This window comes from Nicotiana tabacum, chromosome 1 (genome assembly GCF_000715075.1).
Source record: "Nicotiana tabacum cultivar K326 chromosome 1, ASM71507v2, whole genome shotgun sequence".
NCBI lineage: Eukaryota > Viridiplantae > Streptophyta > Magnoliopsida > Solanales > Solanaceae > Nicotiana > Nicotiana tabacum.
In genome coordinates this window covers 164,579,609-164,603,562 of record NC_134080.1, presented here as the reverse complement: position 1 = coordinate 164,603,562, position 23,954 = coordinate 164,579,609, and positions in this window count along the sequence as shown.

Below are 23,954 nucleotides of genomic sequence, written 5' to 3'. Positions count from 1 at the left end.
GTGGCCGCAGACCAGAATTATGTGGCCGTAGAGTTCCAATCCTGTCAAGCTGAAAAAAAAGTACGGACCGCACATGGAATTGTGCGGCCGTAGAACCTCCAAAAGGGCATTTTTTCCGAAATTTCTAGCCCTGTATAAATAGATGAGTTTCATATTTTTAGGTCAACTTTTGACATCAGCAGCTACAGTAGCCGTTTCTCCTTACTTTATTTATTAGTTTTTCATCTTTTGAGTTATTTTAACATAGATTTTGTCATTTTGAATTTGCAATATGAGTTTAATTAGCATTTCTTCAATTTCAAGCATGAGTAGCTAGACTTTTACTAGGGTTGTGACCCTACCCTAGTGTGTAAACCTTATGGGTGTTTGATATAGTGCTTGTTTATGGTTGAGTGTTTATTATTTAGCCTTGTTCATGCTTTAATTTGTTGAATTAATGGTTGCAAAAATTAGTTCATGCCAATTTGACTTAGTTTCTACTTGAGAAAGAAAGACTTCGCCTAGGAAAACTTGGCTAACAAGAAATTGGGTCAATTGAGAAATTGATAATCTCAATTAAAGGGTTCGACCTAGAAATAGTAATAACCCGACTTGAGCTTTTATCAAACGTTTTGTGCAATACCTATTTGGACTTGAGAAAGCCAAATTGGTCAAAATCACTATCTGACCGAGAGGTATTGAATGGATAATTGAGTGTTGATAGCTATAATACACCCCGACCAACAAAACAAGTATTAAGGTTTATATCCCATAAGGCAAACACCTAGGTGATGGTCATAGCCCTAGGCTTTTTACAAAACTTGAAAAATAACAAAAAGAATTTCTTAGTTTCATTTCTTAATCTTGCAATCTTACGTTAAAATAGACATAGAACAAACACCAATTTGTGGAAGTGTAAATTGAGATTGTTCATACTCATTCACTGCAATCTATACTCCTAAATCCCACATATAACTCCCTGTGGAATTCGACCCCGACTCCTTGTTGGGTATTACTACTGCATCAACCATTTCATAACCTTGAATAAAGGTTGCCGGGGAGCTAAAAAATGGATTTAACTAGATATTTGATTTTGTGTGTGAATTGTCTTCTTTTCCTTCCTTGTTACTAATTTTTGTGAATCAATTGTAGGTACCATAATGGCAAAAAATAATGATCAACTCGGAAACATGCCTTTGGGGGATGTCGACGTTGAAGATGACCAAGTTGAAGAGGTTTCTCTTGAACCTCAAGCAAATAGAAGAGGTCGGGAACCTCAAGACAACATCCTAGTTCCACCCCCACCTCCATCAAGAGCGGCTCCATACGACGTGTTGCCGAATGAAGGGTATGCAAGTGTCATAGTCCCATCCCGCATTAGGGTGGGTAACTTCCAAATCACAAATGTAATGCTCATAATGCTAGAGCAACAGGGATTCTTCATCGGCGCTCCAAGTCAAAATACATAAAAACACTTGAAGGGGTTTGTGGACTTTTGTTGGGGCATAAACAGACAAACGTCTCCGAGAATGTTTTGAGGTTAAGGCTATTTCCCTTCTCTCTGCAAGGGAAATCCTTGGATTGGTTAGAAAGATTGCCAAATCATTCCATCCATACGTGTGATGAGTTGGCAGAGAAATTTAATTCCAAGTTCTTTTCTCCCAAGCATATGGATACTCTTAGAGATGAGATTATAGCATTCAAAAAAGAGCCCAATGAGCCGTTACATGAGATATGGGAGCGGTATAGGACATGGTCAAAGAGTTCCCCAATAATGATATGACAGAGGCTATGATTCAACAAACTTTCTATCGAGGGATCATATGACCAATGAGTGTGACGTAAATCAACTTGCCAGTGTTCACGACAACTCCGTATGCAGAAACTTGTGAGATTTTAGATGAAATGGTGGACACTTCATCGGCATGAAAAAGTAGGGCAAATGTTCCTCAAGGTGATCCGAACGTGATTCGCCTCCATAAAAAATTGCATGATCATGGGCAAGCCTTTGCCGAGTTGACCACCACAATGAATTAATTAGCCAAGGCTCAACTTCAACAAGTACAAAGTCCTAAGCAAGTCAATTCCATGAAGGGAGTAAGCATGATGGTGAACAAAAGAAGTACCAAGGGTCCACAAGTGCAAAACCGAGTAGAGAATTATGTGCAAGAAGATAGTGGGTTTGACCAAGATGAATCTTACAATGAACAAGAGGATGAAGTGCAATATGTGAACTCAAGGGCAAAGAAACAACTCTCAAGGTCCGAATTAACAACAATGGAGACCTCAAGGTAATCACGGTAATTGGAATTCTAACAACCAAGGTAATTGGAGTGGTGGCAACAATCAAGGGAATTGGAATAATAACCACAATCACAGAAATTGGAGTGGTGTAAATAACCAAGGTAATTGGAGTGGCAACAATCAAGTATATTGGGGAGGTAACAATCAAGGGGATGAAACAATAACCAAGGCAATTAGGGGTTAGGTTTTCAAAGTCCCCCGATGTATCAACAACCGAGCAGCCCGCCTCCTTATCCTTCCCATGGTCCAAGTTCTTCAAACAATGAAATGGGACGTATTGAGAATATGTTCCAGAAAATGATGGAGAAGAATGTTGATTCCAATGCCCAAATTGCCTCCCACAATACTTCAACCCGCAACTTGGAAGTTCAAATTGGGCAAATCTCTCAAGCTCAAAACACTCGTCCTAAAGGGTACTACCAAGTGACACGATGATGAACCCAAAGGGTGGGAACAACATGGGGCATGCCATGGCCGTTACTAAAAGGAGTGGAAAAGGTATGAATGCACCCATTTCTAGTCAAAGGAAACTTGTGCATGATGAGCAAATGGTACAAGAAGACGAGACCCCGAACAATGTGGTGAAAGAAAATGATGAAGTGCAGATTGATATTGATGACAATGTGGAAGAGACCCAAGAGGAAGTGAACCCATCTTGGGATCACATTGTTGACATACCGGAACCGGTAGTGAAAAAGGCTAAGGCACCATTGCCTAAGCCTCTTCCGCCATACCCTCAAAGGCTTGCCAAGCAAAATGGCGAGAATCAATTCACAAAGTTCATTGACATGATGAAAAGTCTATCGATTAATGTATCATTGGTTGAATCTTTGGAGCAAATGCCTAGCTACGCAAAGTTTATGAAGGATTCAGTGACAAAGAAGCGGTCGATGAATTTTGAAACTATAAAAATGACTCATCAAGTGAGTGCAATTGTGCATTCAATGGCTCCCAAGTAGGAGGATGCTGACGCTTTCATGATTCCTTTTACAATTGGAAGTGCCGAGTTTGCAAAAGCTCTTTGTGATCTTAGGGGAAGTATAAATTTGATGCCCTATTCAGTTTTCAAGACTTTGGGAATTAGGCAACCAATACCCACATATATGAGATTACAAATGGACGATCGTACCATGAAGAGGCCATTGGGAGTGGTTGAAGATATATTGGTTCATGTTGATAAATTCATTCTTCTGGCGGATTTTGTCATTCTTGATTGTGAGGTTGACTATGAGGTGCCGATTATTCTTGGCTTTACTTGCTATAGGGAAGGCTCTTGTTCATGCGGAAGCCGGAGAACTTACCTTCGAGGTTAGTGATGAAAAAGTGATTTTCCATGTGTGTAAATCCATGAAGCAATCTAATAGCAATGAGGTGTGGTCTTTTGTGGACTTGGTGACCGATGTGATTGTGGATGAAACAAGCACTGTGATAAATGTTGATGATACATTAGAGGCAGTCTTTCTCAACTTTGATGATGAAGAGATAGAGGGCTTCGTGGAATGTGTGAACTCTTTGTAAGGAATGAGGTCGTACACTTATGAACCCTGCAAATTGTCCTTGGATTTTGAAATTAGGACAACTCCTCCTACAAAGCCTTCAATTGAAGAGACCCCTATATTGGAGTTGAAGCCTTTGCCTCCACATCTTCGGTATGAATTTCTTGTCCCTTCTTCTACTTTACCGGTTATTCTTTAATCTTGTTTGACTAATGTGTAGGTAAACTCCACATTGGCAGTGCTACAAAAGAGGAAGAAAGCTATTGGATCGACATTGACGGATATTCAAGGATAAGCCCGCATTTTTCATTCACAAGATTAACTTGAAGGAAGGTGCCAAACTATCTATTGAACATCAAAGGATACTCAATGAAGCCATGCAAGAGGTTGTCAAAAAGGAGATCATCAAGTGGTTGGATGCCGGGGTTGTCTACCCTATTTCCGATAGTTCGTGGACTTCTCCGGTTCAATGTGTCCCAAAGAAAGGGAGCATGATGGTGGTCACAAATGATAAGAATTAGTTGGTTCCTACAACAACGGTGACCGGGTGGAGAGTATTTATGGACTATGGTAAGCTCAACAAAGTCACAAGGAAGGATCATTTTCCACTTTCCTTCCTAGATCAAATGCTTGATAGATTGGCCAACCGTGCTTTCTATTGTTTTCTTGATGGGTATTCCGGCTACAACCAAATTCTTATTGCTCCGAAGGATCAAGAGAAAACTACCTTTACATATCCTTATGGTACTTTCACTTTCAAACGGATTCCATTTGGGTTGTGCAATGCACCAGTTACTTTTAAAAGGTGTATGATGGCGATATTCACGGACATGGTGGAGGTTTACCTTGAAGTCTTCATGGATGACTTTTTGGTGGTCGGGAATTCTTTTGATGATTGTCTCGCAAACTTGGATAAAGTGTTGTCAAGATGTGAAGAAATAAATTTGGTGCTCAATTGGGAGAAATGTCATTTCATGCTCGAGGAAGGAATTGTCCTTGGCCACAAGATCTCAAAGAATGGCATTGAAATCGACAAGTCAAAGATTGAGGTGATTTCTAAACTTCCACATCCAACTTTGGTGAAAGGCGTGTGGAGTTTCATAGGCCACATGGGGATTTACCGGTGTTTCATCAAGGATTTGTCTAAAGTGGTGAACCAATTGTGCAAGCTTTTAGAAAAAGATGTTAATTTCCACATCAATGATGATTGCATGAGAGCCTTTGAATTGCTAAAGTTTAAGTTGACTACTACTCCCATTATCACCACTCCAAATTGGAGTGTTCCTTTTGAGCTAATCTGTGATGCAAGTGATGTAATGGTTGGGGCTGTTTTGGGGCAACACATCAACAAGATTTTTCATCCGGTCTACTATGCTAGGAAGACAATGAATAGTGCCCAATTCAACTGCACCGTTACGGAAAAAGAGCTCTTTGCCATTGTGTTTGCTATGGAGAAGTTCTGCCTGTACTTGATGGGTGCAAAAGTGATTGTCCACACGGATCATGCGGCACTTCGTTATCTTATGAGTAAGAAGATTCAAAAGCCTGGTTGATGAGATGGGTGCTTTTGTTGCAAGAATTTGATATTGATATCCAAGATAAAAAAGGAAGCAAAAACCAAGTGTCGGACCACTTGTCTCATTTGGAGGAGGAGACAAGGCCTCATGATGGCATTGAAATCAATGACTCCTTCCCCGATGAGCAATAATAGGGTGACAAGCTAGCACCTCTTTGACTTTTCAAAAATGGATATATATATAGGTCTTATGTCGTATCTTTCTTAAATTTTACACATACCACGACTAGAATAAGACCCCTAAACTTATCCTCAAGCTCTCCACAAGGGATTTCAAGAATATTAACATCCCGGGTATGAAATCAAGAAACGATAACACTCGAACAATCCCTACGATGTAAGTATTGCTATATCGCCACTCTTTTTCTTTGTAATTTGAGTTATGGAAAGTACATCATAGTTAAGAAAATTTATAATTTCTCTATTTAAGCTTTAAATATCAAGGAAGGTTGATAAATTCGCTTCCTAATAGTTAAAACTCACGGGACGGTGATTGAAAGTCGTGGGTTCGAGTTATTCGACTTGTAGTGGACTGTTTTGTGGTCTGTTTCGTGTTACTTTTGGGACATCTATTTTGATGATGTTTTATGGAGTTTAGGAGGATAAACGTTGTGGATAAATACCATATAATGATGGAATTGGGGGCTGGTCATTCGTCATTACATTTTTTAGGTTGTTTGACACTACTTTTGTTGTCGTTTTATATATGAAGTGATTAGGGTGTGTGGGCTGTTTTATCACATATTGTGATGGTAATAAGGTTGAAATTTGATGAATACATGTTGTTATTTTTGTGTTCTTGGTGTTTTTGGTATATGGTATTGGAGGAGGGCCTTGTTACAGGGGAGATGCTGCAAATATTTACGTAAACGAGCTACTATTTTAAGTTGCGAACTTAGCCTTTACTCAGCACTGATTTTGAATCTCCTTAAGCTGTGGTAGATTGAGTTGAGTTGTTTGAAGAATTAATTGGAAGGTATTAAGGACTCTAAAGAGTTAAGGTATGTTATGGCTAAATCTTTCCTTCATTTTGGCATGATCCAGTAACTACATGTGTTTGATAACGAGACATAAAGAGAAGTTCATATTCCTGAATTTATGTACATTTTTCTAGTCTCCTAAGTTACAAAATTCTCCCTTATTGGGACTTCATATTCAGTTTAGTTTTGTCTTCTTTCAGCCAAGAGAGTAGAGAGTCTCTACATATATTATTACAGTATTTTTACCACCATCGAGCTATAATCGATGGGTAGGCCCCTATTGGGCAACCTCTAATCAGATGGTGAGTTATGTACCAACCCTACTATGGTCGAGTGCCTATGAGTGAGCCCAGAATGGCCGAGATATAGATCCTAGTATGGTCGAGCACCTATAAGCGAGCCTACTATGGCAGAGCAGTTACACATACTAAGCCTTATAAGGCTGGACAACTATTTTACTTACTATATTGAGAGAGTTGAGGTATCAGCAGGTAAGCATATCTTCAGATTATCTTTGACTCCCAGTTACTTTCAGTTATTATATTATCAGTTCAGTTTCAGCTTTAAGTTATTTTGTTGCCTTACATACTCGTTACATTATTTCATACTAACATCCCTTTTGCCGGGGATGCTGCATTTCATGCCTACATTCCTCATTGACAATTGGACAGACCCTCCCAGCAGACAAGAGTCAAACATCAGTTTGGTTGGTAAGCTCCACTTCCTCGGAGTTACCAGGTCTAGACCTTGGAGTCCATTTTATATATACAGGTTTATAGGTAGGTCGAGGCCCTTTCCCGACCATGGTACAATTCAGTTATCTTTAGAGGCTTGTAGACGAGTCCTATATATTTTGTATATCAATAGATGTTTATGGCGGCCTCATCAGCAAAATGTTATATATATATATATATATATATATATATATATATATATATAAGCTTTTGGGTATGTTTATCCCACATATGAGAGAGATGTTATTTCAGACGTTTCAGAATATGGCCTCATCGGCCTAAGTTGAGGGTTACCCCTCCCGAGTTCACAGTTATAGAGTGGTACGCTCGAGTCGAGTATGGCACCGGGTGCCAGCCATGCCTCTTCAGGTTTGGGGCGTGACAAACTTAGTATCAGAGCAGTTATGTCCTAGTGAGTCTACAAACCGTGTCTAGTAGAGGCTTGTTTATAGATGTGTTGTGCACCACATTATATAAATAGGAAGCTACAAGATATTTAGGAGTATGTTACCCTTCCCTTCTTTCAAATCCACATCTTGCTATAGAGCTGAGTCATAAGAGTTAAAGCCAAGACTTATATTTGCTAATTATAGAGATGCTTGCAATTTGAAAAATTACAGCTAACCAGAGGGCTAATACAGTAGTAGGTAAGGGCATTAGTAGAGAGAGAACTATTGAAGACATGTCCCTGTTTGAGTCCCTATTAGATCGTGCATACCAGATGGTGCACTCTAGAATAGTACAGTGAGATATGAATACTAGAACGTTCAATAATATCAGAAAACATGTAGTGGCATCCTAGAAGGGATAAATATTTAATTTAGCATGACTCCCGCCCTTAGTAAAAAGAGAATAGTAGGCGACCCGAAGAGCTAGTGAGATAAAGCAAGGGGAGATAAAAGCGAAAGAATGTTTTGTTGAAGTTTTTAGAATAAGGTAATAAACAGAGATATTAGCAGGAGAATAAGAAGAGAGTAAAGGACGCATTATGAGTAAGATGTGATAAAAGGGTGGTAACGGTAAATCATAATATAACAGGATGACAGTGTCTATAGTCAAGTGAAGGAAAAGACAAGAGGTGACAGGACATGCCTTGAGATAATAAAAGAGTATAGGCCAAAAGTCATATCCTTATTTTGAGAAATGAGTTGGTGAGTCCAATGTGATTACCAGAACAAATATTTAGACCCCCAGAGTAAGAGAAATTAGCAGGGGCTAGTGAACAAGATAAATTGAACATCAATTAGGGATCGAATGATATGATAATAGTCGATATCAAGAGAATTTCAATGATCGCATTCCAACAATAATAAAATGGACAACATAATAATGACCTTTAAAGGTCATTCAGTAAGACACTCCACCAAAGCAAGAACTTTGAGCAAAGTTAAGCTAAAGGGACTAAGTGTGCCAGTTACACTAGGTGTCACCCTCGTGCATAAGGAATTCAGTTATCCTTGGTAAAGAAGGGTTTCCGCAAGGCGATTAAGAGTCAGTGAAGATGTGAAAAGACGCCAAAGATGAAGAGGTAAACCATATATAGGTAACTCTTCATAGCATTAAATGCTAGTATTCCCCTAAAGGGGGAAAGACGGTGTGATATGGTAGTAAGTCGGAGTTATGTAGTTCAAGTAACTATGGAATAATAAAGAAAGAATGCGGTAAAAAGGCAAAAGGAATAAGATTGCATTTATTCAAATCCTATAGATATGTTACGACTCAAGAACATTATTCAAGCATGATGTCGGGAGAGGCAACAAGGGTTCCCACACCAGATGTTATTGATAAATAAGTGCGAATGAACATTTGATACATTAGGAGCCAGTGCAAAAGGTAAGTAACGACAAAAGACATAACCCAGGAAAGGTTACACAGAATATAAATATGAGCATGGACTGACGAGTATTTAGTAGTAGATTCAGAAAGAGCTTGGTTATGGCTAGACAAAAGGTCTCAGATAAATCAGTAAATCATGCAAGATAAACGTAGTGAACCCGGCATAGGAAATACAGTCTCTCAGATACGTCATTGTAATCCTTGAGAAATATTCAGATAGGAGTTGGGGTAGTAAAAGGTACAATATAACTGTTACGGAAATAAAAGAGAGCGCCACTAGGGAGAAAATTGAAATTCAATTCAGAATCAACCCTATGAGCACAAGGGCGCGGAGGTAAGTAGCTAAGGATAATGATAGGCGAGTAAGAACAATAGAAATTCTGTGGGGGTATACAATGTAATAAGCTCGCAGCTTTACAAGAGTCAGAGTGTCTTTCCTAAGCACTTCAACGAAGGACTAGCTGAGGAAATAAGGAAGAAGGCTTCAACATAAGCATAGTGACCTAAAGAAGAAATGGTCTTGTAATAGCAGTCTCACTATAATATTGTATGCACTACATAAGAAAGTGACACCTATCGTGACTAAGGAACGGGAAGTAAAATCCAAAGTAATATTCGAGATCATATGAGTTGCACGAAATTCCAATAGGTGTGGACACTAAGATAAATCAAGTATTCATGCAACAAGTGGAAGAACGACCTGAAAAAGTAATTGCTTACTTTTTAAAGAAGGCTGGGAAGGCACGAAATGAATTATTAGATCAATGATCCAGAGTTAGTTACGTTACGAACACACTTAATATTTCGGAGTGTATCCATGCAGCATATATGTTGACAATGATACAGCTATAGGAGACTCCAGTATAAGTTAAAAAAAAAGAATTGAGTCCACATCACAGACAAAAGCTTGAATTGCTAGAAGGTTATATCATGGATGTTCCATAGCATCCATGGGGGGCTAAAGTAATAACTAATACCCTGAGCCGCAAATCAGAAGATAAAGTAACCCTACTTAAAGGTTGAGATAGAAGAAGAAACTAAAGAGTTACATTAGCTAAATGAATTAGGAGTCTGATTATTAGAACCCGATGAGTATATAAATCGTAATTCAGAACATTGTAGAATCACTCTAAATATCATAGGTACAAAAGACATAGTACAACGACCATATTCTATAATGGCTCTACGATAAATATAGTTAGAACAGTACCAACCTCATAAGAAGTCAGTATGAAGCTTTCGCCGGAATGTGTATGCACATGATGTGCGAGTATTATAGTAGAGCTTTAAGGTGTGGATGTGAATTCCACCTATATGGGAGGGAGGTTATGAAAGAGATAAAAGATATGATGCAAGATTTAAAGGTAAGCAAGGTACATATGAAGAAGGTACGAGATTTCCAAGTACAGAATGTTACAAATAATCCATATATCAGATAGAAGGCTGGAAGCATCGTAATTCTGTATCAAGAAATAATAGTGGTGTCATCAGTGGCATATTATCCATCCTGTGATTTCCAGATACAAAGAGGTCTAGTTAAGACAGTAAAGAAGAGTTAGAGATGATATGATGTCTTGCTTGAGGTTCCAGAATAACATAAGGAAATCTACGGTGCTAGCAAATTAAAGAAAGGTTGCGAGTAGTATAAATAGATATATGTAGGTTGCAAGCAAAAGTATGGTAAGCGACAAGGTTTTAGCTACACAGGAGTAAGATAAGAAAAAGTGAGTAAGAAGGTGACGAGAATAGGTAAGTCCTCGGGATTAAACCCATCACAACAAGAGAGCTGATGGTTTCCATAAAGTTATTGTTACATCTCGCATTTTCGTACGTTAAAAGTTTCGTCTTCAGTTAATTGACGTAAACTCGGGGATGAGATCATCTTGACGTTAACGTATTTATGCCATTTATAAAAAGCGGTAAATAAGTGTCATGAAGTATTAAGGGTACACGAATTAAAGAAAATGAGTTTCGTTAAAAGTGGCCAATTTGGGATAAAATACAGGTCGAGCGATAATACCTGATAATTATGAACTAATACCATGCAAGGTACCATATGACCATGGTAGTATAATATATAAAGTATATATAAATCATATTAAAAATAAGTAGAATTTTAAGTAATTTGAGGCAATTTTTAAATTATGTGGGTAATTGCCTCATTACCGGATAACGAGATATTACCCAGTTAACTAATAAGTGGATAAAAATTAATAAATTACACCCAAAAAATGTGGCACAAAGCCACAAGACTAAGAATGACTCTTAGTTATTTATGCCTAGGTGGCTACCTAAGGTTGAATTGAAATTTAACAAAGTAAAGACAAAGAAAGAAAAGAATGTCCATAACCCAAGGACAAAGAAATTGCACGTATAGGTGACTAATTAGCTTAATCCTATCTATTAGTATATAACAACCTTCTCTTTATTAACTATTTTAGCCATAAATACATCAAAGTATGCAGAACAAATTTGAGATATCATCAATATCGCTTTTTCTTTTCCTTTCTGGTCAGAATTAGTTAGCTGGTCCATCTACTACCTTCTTATTTGGAGCAGAATACCATTTTCCTAGTTCCAAATACTTCAAGGAGCAGAATCTTAGTTTGTTCAAATTGTTTCAAGAAAACAAGCTAATTCAATCCAGTTCTTGCGATTCTAAATTCAATCCAATGTGCAATCTTCTCCAAAAAAAATTATACGGAGTTTTACCTACTCCAGGTATGTTAAGGCTACCCCTTCCTTCTTTTGTTGTAATCCAATTATATATAAGAAATGAGCAAATACACAGTTTTTATAAACTACTCTATTCATAGAAATACTAGGGGTCTCTTTGTTCTTGATTCCCCATGTGACATATTGTTATATCTTCTGTTCATGGGTCTCAGAATAATATGCACTTGATAATGTTTATCCGAAAAGAATATTGAGATTTTTAACATAATTTCACATGCATCTCATGCATTTATACATGCACATTGATCCATGACCAGATGGCATTATATATGCGTATATATATGTATATATATGTATATGGGATATGGGAAAGGTTATGACGTTATATACGCACCACCACCTGATCAGCTTGTATATATTGATGATATTGCCCACAGTGGCCGAGATGATATGATGGGATGCCCTTAGTGGCTTGATGATGTTATGTACACCTATACCCATGCATGACACGACATTAATATGCATGTGCATAACATTATAAATGTTTCAGATTTACCAATGGATTTCTTTATTTCATGTTTCATTTATGCCTTCTGCGTACAAATTTTCAGGCCTTACATACTCAGTACAGTTTTCATACTGACGCCCTATTTCACTGGGCCTGCATTTCATGCCCGCAGGTACAGGTAGGCAAGCTGACGGTCCCCCTTTTTAGGAACCCTGATCAGCGAAAGTTCATGTGCTCGACTTGATCCAAAGCTTCTTTTAATTTGTGTACGATATATTTGTATATATATATGGGTATGACGTGGCTCAGTCCCTTCTTTGTACAGTTATATTTTTATTAGAGGTCTGTAGATAGTATGTCTAGTTGGATAGTATGTGGCCTTGCTGGCTTCTAGTTTTGAGATGTATAGTTGTCTATAGCAGCCTTGTCGGCTTGCCCTATGTATATTGCACGTATATGTATGTATGCCTTTTGGGTAGATTTCCTTCATGTACATTATTCTCGTAATTCAACAGATGTTATTCAGGTTTATATCTTAGACGCATGCTTAGGGGTGATTGACAGGTAGGACTCGGGCACCCATCGCGGCCCATTGGTTTGGGTTGTGACAAAAGTGGTATCAGAGCAGTTCTGTCCTAGGATTGTCTACAGACCATATCTAGTAGAGTCTTGTTTATGGGTGTGTTGTTCACCACACTTATAGACTGGAGGCTACCAGATATTTAGGATGGTTACAATTCTTTCTAATCCAGATTGTGCGATATAACTGAGTCATAAGTATCCCTTCCTAATCTTTACCTTATTTATGTTTTTAGTGATGCCTATTACTACTAGACGATAGGCGCAAGCCACTAACACGGGTCAGAAGGCTACAAAACGGTTAGGAAAAGATATAAGTTACATTATGGAGTCATAAGTATCCCTTCCTAATCTTTACCTTATTTATGTTTTTAGTGATCCCTGTTACTACTAGATGATAGGCGCAAGCCGATAGCATGGGTCAGAAGGCTACGAAAGGGTTAGAAAAAGATATAAGTTACACTATGGAGTTAGACCCATCAGAGATCATGGGTTCTATTGAGGAGGATCCATCCGAAGGTCTATATGAGTCATCCATTCGAGCTATTTCGACCGCTCTGGCAGTAGATGAGGTGAGAGAAGTTCCGACCTCACCAAGGCCCTTAGTTTCATTATCACATGCCGTTGATCAGGGTATGAGGGGAGTAGTGCATGGATTGGCACAGTCGGGATTCCTTCAGGCTCAAAACTATGTCAAGGTATTTGCAGACACCAGCTCTTCTGAGGTTCTAGATAGTCCACAGTCTTGGGAGTCCGTAAATCAAGGTTAGTCGGCAAATGTTATGGGATATGCAGAGGGAGAAGATAGTAGTCGAGCTAAGAGGAGGAAGGTAACTGATAAGAACATGAAGATTCCACTTCGATGTGTGTCCGATCTAGGCTCTCATATAGGACGAGGCAAGGACCCTCTACTCTAGACTTCCTCCAGATGTCAGCTTTTGGTTGGTGAGCTCCACTTCTTCTGGAAATATTACCAATTCACGGTTCAGCATGTGTTAGGTTGTTTTATAAGGACGTAAGGAGCTCTGTCCCGACTTGTATATATACTATGGTTATGTTTACTTAGAGGTTTTGCAGACAATATCATCTATATAGTTTTGGGTATGACATGTCTGCGGCCTGGTTGACCTTTATGTATATAAAACTTTTTCTAAGTTAGTTATACAAGTTATGTTTTAACATTATTACCTATATATATATATATGTGACACGAAATGGCCCGTGATAGATTTGATAATAAACAAGGATAAGGTATGTGGTGTTCGGTTGGGTAGAACTTAATATTATAATGGATATGGATTGGTTGGCCTTTTGTTATGCTAACATCGAGTGTAGATCAAAGATGGTTTGATTTCAGTTCCTATGAGAGACCCTTTTAGAATGGAGGTAATACGGCATCGCCAAGACGTAAATTTATCTCCTATCTCAAGGCAAGGAAGTTGATCATAAAGGACTATATTTATCACTGAGTTCGGGTTTGGGATGTGGAAGTAGAGTTACCAACCATTCAGTCCTTCCCTATATATAATGAGTTTCCCTATGTTTTCCTCGATTAACTTTAGGGTCTTCCGCCAGAGCGAGAAATTAAGTTGTTATTGACCTACTACCAGATACACATCCAATATCTATTCTCCCTATAGAATGTCCCCCACAAAACTAAAAGAGTTGAAGGAACAACTAAATGATTTGCTTGAAAAGGGCTTTATCAGGCCTGGTACATCACCATGGGGAGTACCTGTGTTATTTGTGAGGAAGAAAGATGGTTCCTTACAGATATGTATTGATTATAGACAGTAGAATAAGGTAAAGATCAATAATAAGTACCCCACTCCCGAGGATTGATGATTTATTTGATCAGCTGCAAGATGCCAAGTGTTTTTCAAAGATAGACTTGAGGTCCGTGTACCATCAGGTAAGGGTTAAGGAGGAAGATATTCCAAAGACATCATTCAGGACCAGACACGGGCACTTTGAGTTTCGTGTTATGTCGTTCGATTTGACCAATGCCCCAACAGTATTTATGGAGTTGATGAACCATGTGTTCAGGCCCTTTTTGATATGTTCGTAATTGTATTTATCGACGATATATATTGGTATATTCTCGTTCAGAGGCTGAGCATGCTGATCAATTGCGTACGGTGCTCAAAGTTCTACAAAAAAGGGAAGTTGTATGCAAAATTCTCTAAATGTGAATTCTGTTTGAACTTTGTAACTTTCCTTGGGCATATCATTTCGGGTGAAGGCATTCGGGTGAATACACAAAAGATTGAGGCAATGAAGACTTGTCCTAGACCCACAACACCGACAGAGGTTTGTAGCTTCTCCATTTGGCAGGTTATTACAGGAAACTTTTAACGAAAGTTTCTTCTCTTTTAGCACCTTTGACCAAAGTGGTATGTGGTGTCTCACTTGATGATCCAGAACAACATAAGGAAATCTATGGTGCAAGTAAGTTGAAGGAAAGTTGCGAATAAGCATAAATAGATATGTGTAGGTCGCAAGCTAAAGTATGGTAGAGAGACAAGTTTTTAGGAAGACACGAGAAAGGATAAGAAAAAATGAGTGAAAATGTGATGATAATGGATAAGTCCTTGGGGTTAAGCTCATAAGAGAGTTGATGGTTTCTCTAAGTTATAGAAGGCTCAGTGTATCCTGAATGAACTCAAAGGAGTCTAAGACTAGTAACATTTGAAATAGATGAAATGCTGCCCTGGTAGTGGATTAAGGGCGTAGTTGTGATAAATAAAGGATGAAGTTTGGGCCTTCGAAGAGGGGAATTTCATGAATTGTGATAGATTAGAATAGCCATATAAGTTAACTCAGAAGGGATACAAGTTTTAATGGACTAATGCTTGCGAACGGAGTTCCCAGGCATTGAAGGACAGATTAACTTCAACACCGGTTTTAATGCTTCCAGAAGGGATCAATGGTTATGTTATCTATTGTGACGCCTCGGGTGTTGGGTTGGGTTGTGTACTGATGCAGCATGGTAAGTTTAAAGATTATTTTTCTAGACAACTAAGAAAGCACAAGAAGAACTACCCCACCCACGATTTAGAGTTAGCTGTGGTGATCTATGCACTAAAGATGTGGAGGCACTACTTATAAGGCATTCATGTTGATATCTATACGGATCATAAGAGCCTCCAGTATATGTTCAAGCAAAAGGAATTGAATTTACGTCAACGGAAATGGTTGGAGCTACTTAAAGATTACGACGCCGATATTTTATACCATCCGGGGAAGGAAGACGTAGTAGCTGAAGCCCTCAGCCATAGATCTATGGGTATCCTGTTATATTTACAGCCATCAAAAGAGGAGAACATCCCATGAGGTTCATCAGCTAGCTAGTCTCAGAGTTCAGTTATTGGACTCAGGTGATATTGGAATTACTATTCAGGATACGGCAACATCGTCTTTAGTAACTGAAATAAAGGAACACCAGTACGAGGATCCTGTGTTGGTTCATTATAGGGATACCACCCCTCAGAAATATAAGACACCGCTTGAGATTACAGAAGATGGGGTCCTTAGATCTCAAGAACGATTATGTGTCCCTAATGTTGCAGGGCTGCGTCAGCAGGTTATGGGAGAAACTCACTATTCTCGTTATTCTATCCATCCAGGAGAGACAAAGATGTATCATGATATCAAGGAAGTATATTGGTGGGATAGAATGAAAAATGATATAGCAGAGTTTGTTGCTTAGTGTCCTAACTGTCAGTAGGTTAACGTTGAGCATCAAAAACCCGGTAGATTATTGCAGGCAATGGAGATTCTAACTTGGAAATGGGAAATAATCAATATGGATTTCATCGTAGGCTTACCTCTTACCCAGCGTAAGTTTGATTCGATATGGGTGATTGTTGATAGGCTTACAAAGTCAGCCCATTTTCTGCCCATTAGAACTACATATTCCTCAGAGGACTATGCAAGGCTTTATATTAAGGAGATAGTACGACTGCATGGTGTCCCTGTATCTATTATCTCAGATAGAGGACCTCAATTTACAGCTAACTTCTGAAGGTCCTTCCAAAAAGGATTAGGGACTTAGGTAAGTCTTAATACAATATTTCATCCCCAGACAGATGGCTAAGCTGAGTGTAATACTCAGACATTTGAGGATATGTTACGAGCTTGTGTGATAGACTTTAAGGGTAGCTGGATGATTATTTGCCGCTTATTGAGTTCGCTTATAATAATAGCTACCATTCTAGTATTCAGATTGCTCCTTACGGACGGAAGGGTAAATAGCCTCTAGGGTGGTTCGATGATGGGAAAACTACGTTAGTAGGACCAGAAAATTGTGCCGTAGGCAATCGAGAAAATCAAGCTTATATAGGAAAGGCTATTAGCAGCTCAAAGCCATCAGAAGTCTTATGCGCATAATAGACAACAGACTTGGAGTTTTAGGTTGACGATTGGGTATTCCTAAAGGTATCACCGACAAAGTTGTCATGAGATTTGGAAAGAAAGGAAAACTTAGCCCACGATATATTGGGCCTTATAGGATCATTCAGAGATTGGGCCAAGTAGCTTATGAGTTAGAATTGCCCTTAGAATTGGAGTCTGTCCATCCGACTTTTCATCTATCTATGTTACGGAAGTGCATTGGCGATCCTATCTGAGTGATGTCCACGGATGATGTACAAATTACAGAGGACTTGTCATACGAGGAACTTCCAGTTGCCATCCTAGACCGACAAATTCGCAAGCTACGGAATAAGGAGGTAGCCTCCGTGAAAGTACTTTGGAGGACAGTGTGGAAGAAATGACTTAGGAGGCCGAGGAAGACATGAAGTCTAGATATCCCTACTTATTTCCTCTTCCAGAGAAGGGTCCGACTGAGACGTCATAACCATAAGGTACATGTATAAATTCTTATGTTGGTTAATGTCGTTGGTCGTGTGAGGCCATTAACGTTATTGAGGATCATGGTCCTATGTGGCACTAAATTATTGAGTTTGTACAGGAAGAGTAGGCTAGTAGCATTGTTACAAAGGCGACCCTACCAAATTTATATAGACCCCAGGGAGTTAAACATTCGAGGATGAATGTTTCTAAGGGGGGAGGATGTTACATCTCACATTTTCGTACGTTAAAAGTTTCGTCTTCAGTTAATTGACGTAGACTCGGGGATGAGATCATCTTGATGCTAACGTATTTAAGATATTTATAACAAGCGGTAAATAAGTGTCATGAAGGATTAAGGGTACATGAATTAAAGAAAACGAGTTTCGTTGAAATGCCAATTCAGAATAAAATACAGGTCGAGCGATAATACCCGATAATTATGAACTAGTATCATACAAGGTACCATATGACCACGGTAGTATAATGTATAAAGTATATATAAAGTATATTAAAAATAAGTAAAATTTTAAGTAATTTGAGGTAACTTTTAAATTATGCGGGTGATTGGCTAATTACCAGATAACGGGACATTACCCAGTTAACTAATAAGTGGATAAAAATTAATAAATTACACCCAAAAAAACGTGGCACAAAGACACAAGACTAAGAATGACTCTTAGTCATTTATGCCTTGGTGGCTACGTAAGGTTGAATTGAAATTTAACAAAGTAAAGACTTATGATAAGTCTTATCTTATCTTTCATTTGGACAAAGAAAGAAAAGAACGTCCATAACCCAAGGACAAAGAAATTGCACGTATATGTGACTGATTAGCTTAATCCTATCTATTAGTATATAACAACCTTCTCTTTATTAACTATTTTATCCATAAATACATCAAAGTATGCAGAACAAATTTGTGATATCATCAATATCACTTTTTCTTTTCCTTTCTGGTCAGAATTAGTTAGCTGGTCCATCTACTACCTTCTTATTTGGAGCAGAATACCATTTTCCTAGTTCCAAATACTTCAAGGAGCTGAATATCATTTTCCTAGTTCCAAATACTTCAAGGAGCAGAATCTGAGTTCGTTCAAATTGTTTCAAGAAAAGAAGCTAATTCAATCCAGTTCTTGCGATTCTAAATTCAATCCAATGTGCAATCTTCTCCAAGAAAATTATACGGAGTTTTACCTACTCCAGGTATGTTAAGGCTACCCCTTCCTTCATTTATTATGATCCAATTATACATAAGAAATGAACAAATACACAGTTTTTATAAACTACTCTATTCATAGAAATACTAGGGGTCTCTTTGTTCTTGATTCCCCATGTGACATATTGTTATATCTTCTCTTCATGGGTCTCAAAATAATACGCAGTTGATAAAGTTTATCCAAAAAGAATATTGAGATTTTTAACATATTTTCGTGCATACATATACATTGACCCATGACGAGATGGCATTATATACGCATATATATATATATATATATATATATATATATATATATATATATATATATATATATATGGGATATGAGAAAAAGGTTACGGCGTTATATACACACCACCACCTGATCAGTTGGTATATGTTGATGATGTTGCCCACAGCGGCCGAGATGATATGATGAGATGCCATCAGTGGCTTGATGATGTTATGTACACCTATACCCATGCATGTCACGACATTAATATGCACGTGCATAACATTATAAATGTTTCAGATTTACCAATGGATTTCTTTATTCCATGTTTCATTTATGCCTTCTGCGTATAGATTTTCACACTTTACATACTCAGTACATTTTTCGTACTGACGCCCTATTTCACGAGGCTTGCATTTCGTGCACGCAGGTGCAGGAAGGCAAGCTGACGGTCCCCCTTCTTAGGATCCCTAATCAGTGAGAGTTGGCATGTCTACAGGCGTGCTCCACTTGATTCGGAGCTGCTTTTGATTTTGGTACGATACATTTGTATATATATATGGGTATGACGTGGCTCAGTCCCGTCTTTGTACAGTTATATTTCTATTAGAGGTCTGTAGACAGTATGTCTAGTTGGATAGTATGTGGCCTTGCCGGCTTCGAGTTTTGAGATGTATAGTTGTCTATAGCAGCCTTGTCGACTCGCCCTACGTATGTTGCACGTATATGTATGTATGCCTTTTGGGCAGATTTCCTTCATGTACATTATTCTCGTAATTCAGTAGATGTTATTCATGTTTATATCTTAGACACATGCTTAGGGGTGTTTGACAGGTAGGACTCAAGCACCCGTCGTAGCCCATCGGTTTGGTCGTGACAGTTATAAAAAGCTCAGTATAAATTGTGATAGATAAGAGGATGACGTTTAGGCCTTTGATTGGGTAATGATTCAAAAAAAGGGATTTCATTAATTTTACAGGATTAAAATACCCCCATAAGGTGAATCATATTGGGATGCTATGAAATACTGTTAATGAAGTATTGTATCGTCCCTAGGTGGATCGGATAAATAACTCCAGATGTTCCCCGTTGTGACGTGAGCCCTAACAATAATGTATTACGTAAGAGATTTCAAGTTATCAGTAGTAGATTATAGATCAACATAAGGTGAATCAACAATAGGCGGATAAAAATTCCAAAGTATTAGATGAGATTAGATCGTCATTCTTAAGATGAACAGTAATGAGGAAGAACTAAAGGACTTAGATTTATACATATAGGATAATCAGCGAGAGTGCAACATGGAGTTGGGTAGCAAATCTCAGTAATAATCAACGGAAGTAAGTGTTATGGTATAGTATAACCTACCTATATATAGTAAAGCCATAAGGCTAGATAGACAAAGGCAAATTGTTACACCCCATATTTTTGTATGTGAGAGTATGTCGTAAGTCAATTGATGTAAGCTCTAAAATGGGATCATCTTTGAAAGTACATAAAGTAAGTTAATCATGTTATGTTGAGGTTAAAAATATTTAAGATCATGGACTGCAAGTACCAAGAGGGTTGTAAGGCTTAGAAGCTAAACCAATTGAAGAAAATAAGTTTCGTCGAAAGTCGACAAGTTGGGAATGTTGAAACATATACTTTTGGGATGAGACTAGGGTGCTCAAAATGATAAGGATATTATTTTATGAGTTATATATTATCTTATGATAGTCGTGTGTTATGTTTTGAAGTCAAGCGGGTTGTGGAACAAAAGTTGGCAAAGATCATCACAAGTTACATTAATAAACATGTTAAAAATTAGGTCAAATGTAGATGAGCCTTTCTCCCAATATACTTGGAAGATGATAAACATATAAAATTGCATGTCTATGAGTCTAGTTTCAAACTCATTAAACCGTTTGACGATACAACATCAGAGTAGAGAGAAATTTCCAGTTTCGCGAGACCGCGCAGATTGCATAGGTGACAACTACGTATGTCACTAAAGCTTTTTGAGCAATATATTTTGTGTGTTATATGAGCTCTTTTTGGGACATATTATATACCAAATTGAAGGCCTTGGAATTTATTTTCTAACTTTCTTAACCGTTTGTTCATACGATATCCGGATAAACAGATATAAGCGTCTAAAGAAGAGCCAATAATAGGGTGCCAAGCTAGCACCTCTTTGCCTTTCAAAAATGGATATATATAGGTCATATGTCATCTCTTTCTTCACTTTCCACATACCACAACCAGAATAAGACCCCTAAACCTATCCTCAAGCTATCCACAAGGGTTTTCAAGAATATTAACATCTCGGCTACGAAATCAAGAAGCGATAACACTAGAACAATCCCTACGACGTAAATATCGCTATATCGCCTCTCTCTTTCTTTGTAGTTTGAGTTCTGGAAGGTACTTCATAGTTAAAAAAATGTATAATTTCTTTATTTAAGCTTTAAATAACAAGAAAGGTTGATAATTCATTTCCTAATAGTTAGAACTCACGGGACGATGATCGGAAGCCGTGGGTTCGAGTTATTCGACTTGTAGTGGACTATTTTGTGGGCTGTTTCGTATTGCTTTTGGGCCATCTATTTTGCTTATGTTTTATGGAGTTTTAGAAGGATAAAAGGTGTGTATAAATACCACATAATTATGGAATTGTGGGCTGGTCATTCATCGTTACATTTTTAGGTTGTTTGACACTACTTTTGTTGTCGTTTTATGTATGAAGTGATTAGGGTGTGTGGGATGTTTTGTGATATATTGTGATGGATATAATGTTGGAACATGATGCATACATATTGTTATTATTTTTTTCTTGGTGTTTTTGGTATATGGTATTGGAGGAGGGCCTTGTTACGGGGGAGATACTGCCCAAATTTACGTAAACGAGCTACTATTTTAAGTTACGAACTTAGTCTATACTCAACACTGATTTTGAATCTCCTTATGCTGTGGTAGATTGAGTTGAGTTGTTTGAAGAATTTCTTGGAAGGTATTAAGGACTCAATAGAGTTAAGATATGTTAAGACTAAATTTTTCCTTCATTTTTGACATGATCCAGTAACTACATGTGTTTGATAACGAGACATAAAGAGAATTTCATATTCCTGAATTTATGTACGTTTAGCCTTAACTCAACAAAGTTAAGGTATGTTAAGGCTAAACCTTCCCTTCATTTTGGCATGATCCAGTAACTACATGTGTTTGATAACGAGACATAAAGAGAAGTTCATATTCCTCAATTTATGTACATTTTCCTAGTCTCATAAGTTACAGCATTCTCCCTTATCGGGACTTCAAATTCAGTTTAGTTTTGTTTTCCTTCAGCCAAGAGAGTAGAGAGTCTATACATATATAGTATTGCAGTATTTTCACCACCATCAAGCTATAATCGATGGGCAGACCCCTATTGTGCAACCTCTGATCAGATGGTGAGTTATATACCAAGCCTACTATGGTCGAGTGCCTATGAGTGAGCCCAGAATAGCTGAGATACAGAGCCTAGTATGGCCGAGTGCCTATGAGCGAGCCTACTATGGCAGAGCAGTTACACATACTGAGCCTTATAAGGCCGGACATCTATTTTTCTTACTATATTGTGAGAGTTGAGTCAGTATCAGCAGGTAGGCATATCTTCATATTATCTTTGACTCCCAGTTACTTTCAGTTATTATATTATCAGTTCAGTTTTAATTTTCAATTATTCTGTTTCCTTACATACTCGGTACATTATTTTGTACTGACGTCCCTTTTGTTGGGGACGCTGCATTTTATGCCTGCAGGTCCTCATTGATAGTTGGACAGACCCTCCCAATGGACAGAGTCAAACATCAGCTTGGTTGGTAAGCTCCACTTCCTCTGAGTTACCAGGTCTATACCTTGGAGTTCATTTTATATATACAAGTTGATGGGTAGGTTGAGGCCCTATAACGACCATGGTACACTTCAGTTATCTCTAGAGGCTTGTAGACGAGTCTTGTGTATTTTGTATATCAGTATTGTGGCCTTGCCAGCCCTGTGTTATATATATATATATATATATACATATATATATATATATATATATATATATATATATATATATATATGTATATATATCAGCTTTTGGGTATGTACCCCACAGATGAGAGAGACATTATTTTCGGATGATTTAGAATATGGCCTCATTGGCCTAATTTGAGGGTTACCCCTCCAGAGTTTACATTTATAGAATGGTACGCTCGGGCTAAGTATGGCACAGGGTGCCATCCATGCCTCTTCAGGTTTGGGGCATGACTTATTGCCATAAGATTCATTACAAATATAGCAAGTTCAATTCGACATGGACGATTGTTGTTAGTTTGACAAAATCAGTTTACTTTACTAGACAAATTACAAAAGGTATGTAAAAAGGATGGTGTAGAAGGTAGATCGATTACATAATATTTTTGCCTAGATTACGGTTAATACAGGTGCTCTAGAGATAACTTCTTAAAGCCCTCTCAAGAAACTTGGGTACATAAGATAATTCTTACAAGTGAAGTGTACAATTTAGATGCTCAAAGATATGTTACAAGCTAAGATGCCTTACGGAAATATGGGATAATGAATTATCTACTATTGATTAGTGTACAATAATAACTATAGTAGTATCTACACATACTGGAGGATCATAAGGATACATTTTTCACTGGACGGAGTAACTCCATATAAAGCATGATGCGGAAGGAAATGTAGATTCCCCATAAGACAATTATAGAAAAGTGAGCCTTATTGAAGAGTATTTGTGCTTAGAAGCGTCACAGATCGAACCCAAACGCGTGACGATAAGACTTAAGAAAATCTCGAGTTAATAATGAGGTCTTCTTGAAACTTCTCTCACGAAGAGCATAATAACATAATGGGACAAGCTAATCCAGCCATATAAAAAGCCACGTCCAAATTACCCATAGTAGAGACTAAATTGAATTTTCCCTCAGAATTAGGATCCGTTCACCTAGTTATCATGTTCTGATATTGAAGAAAT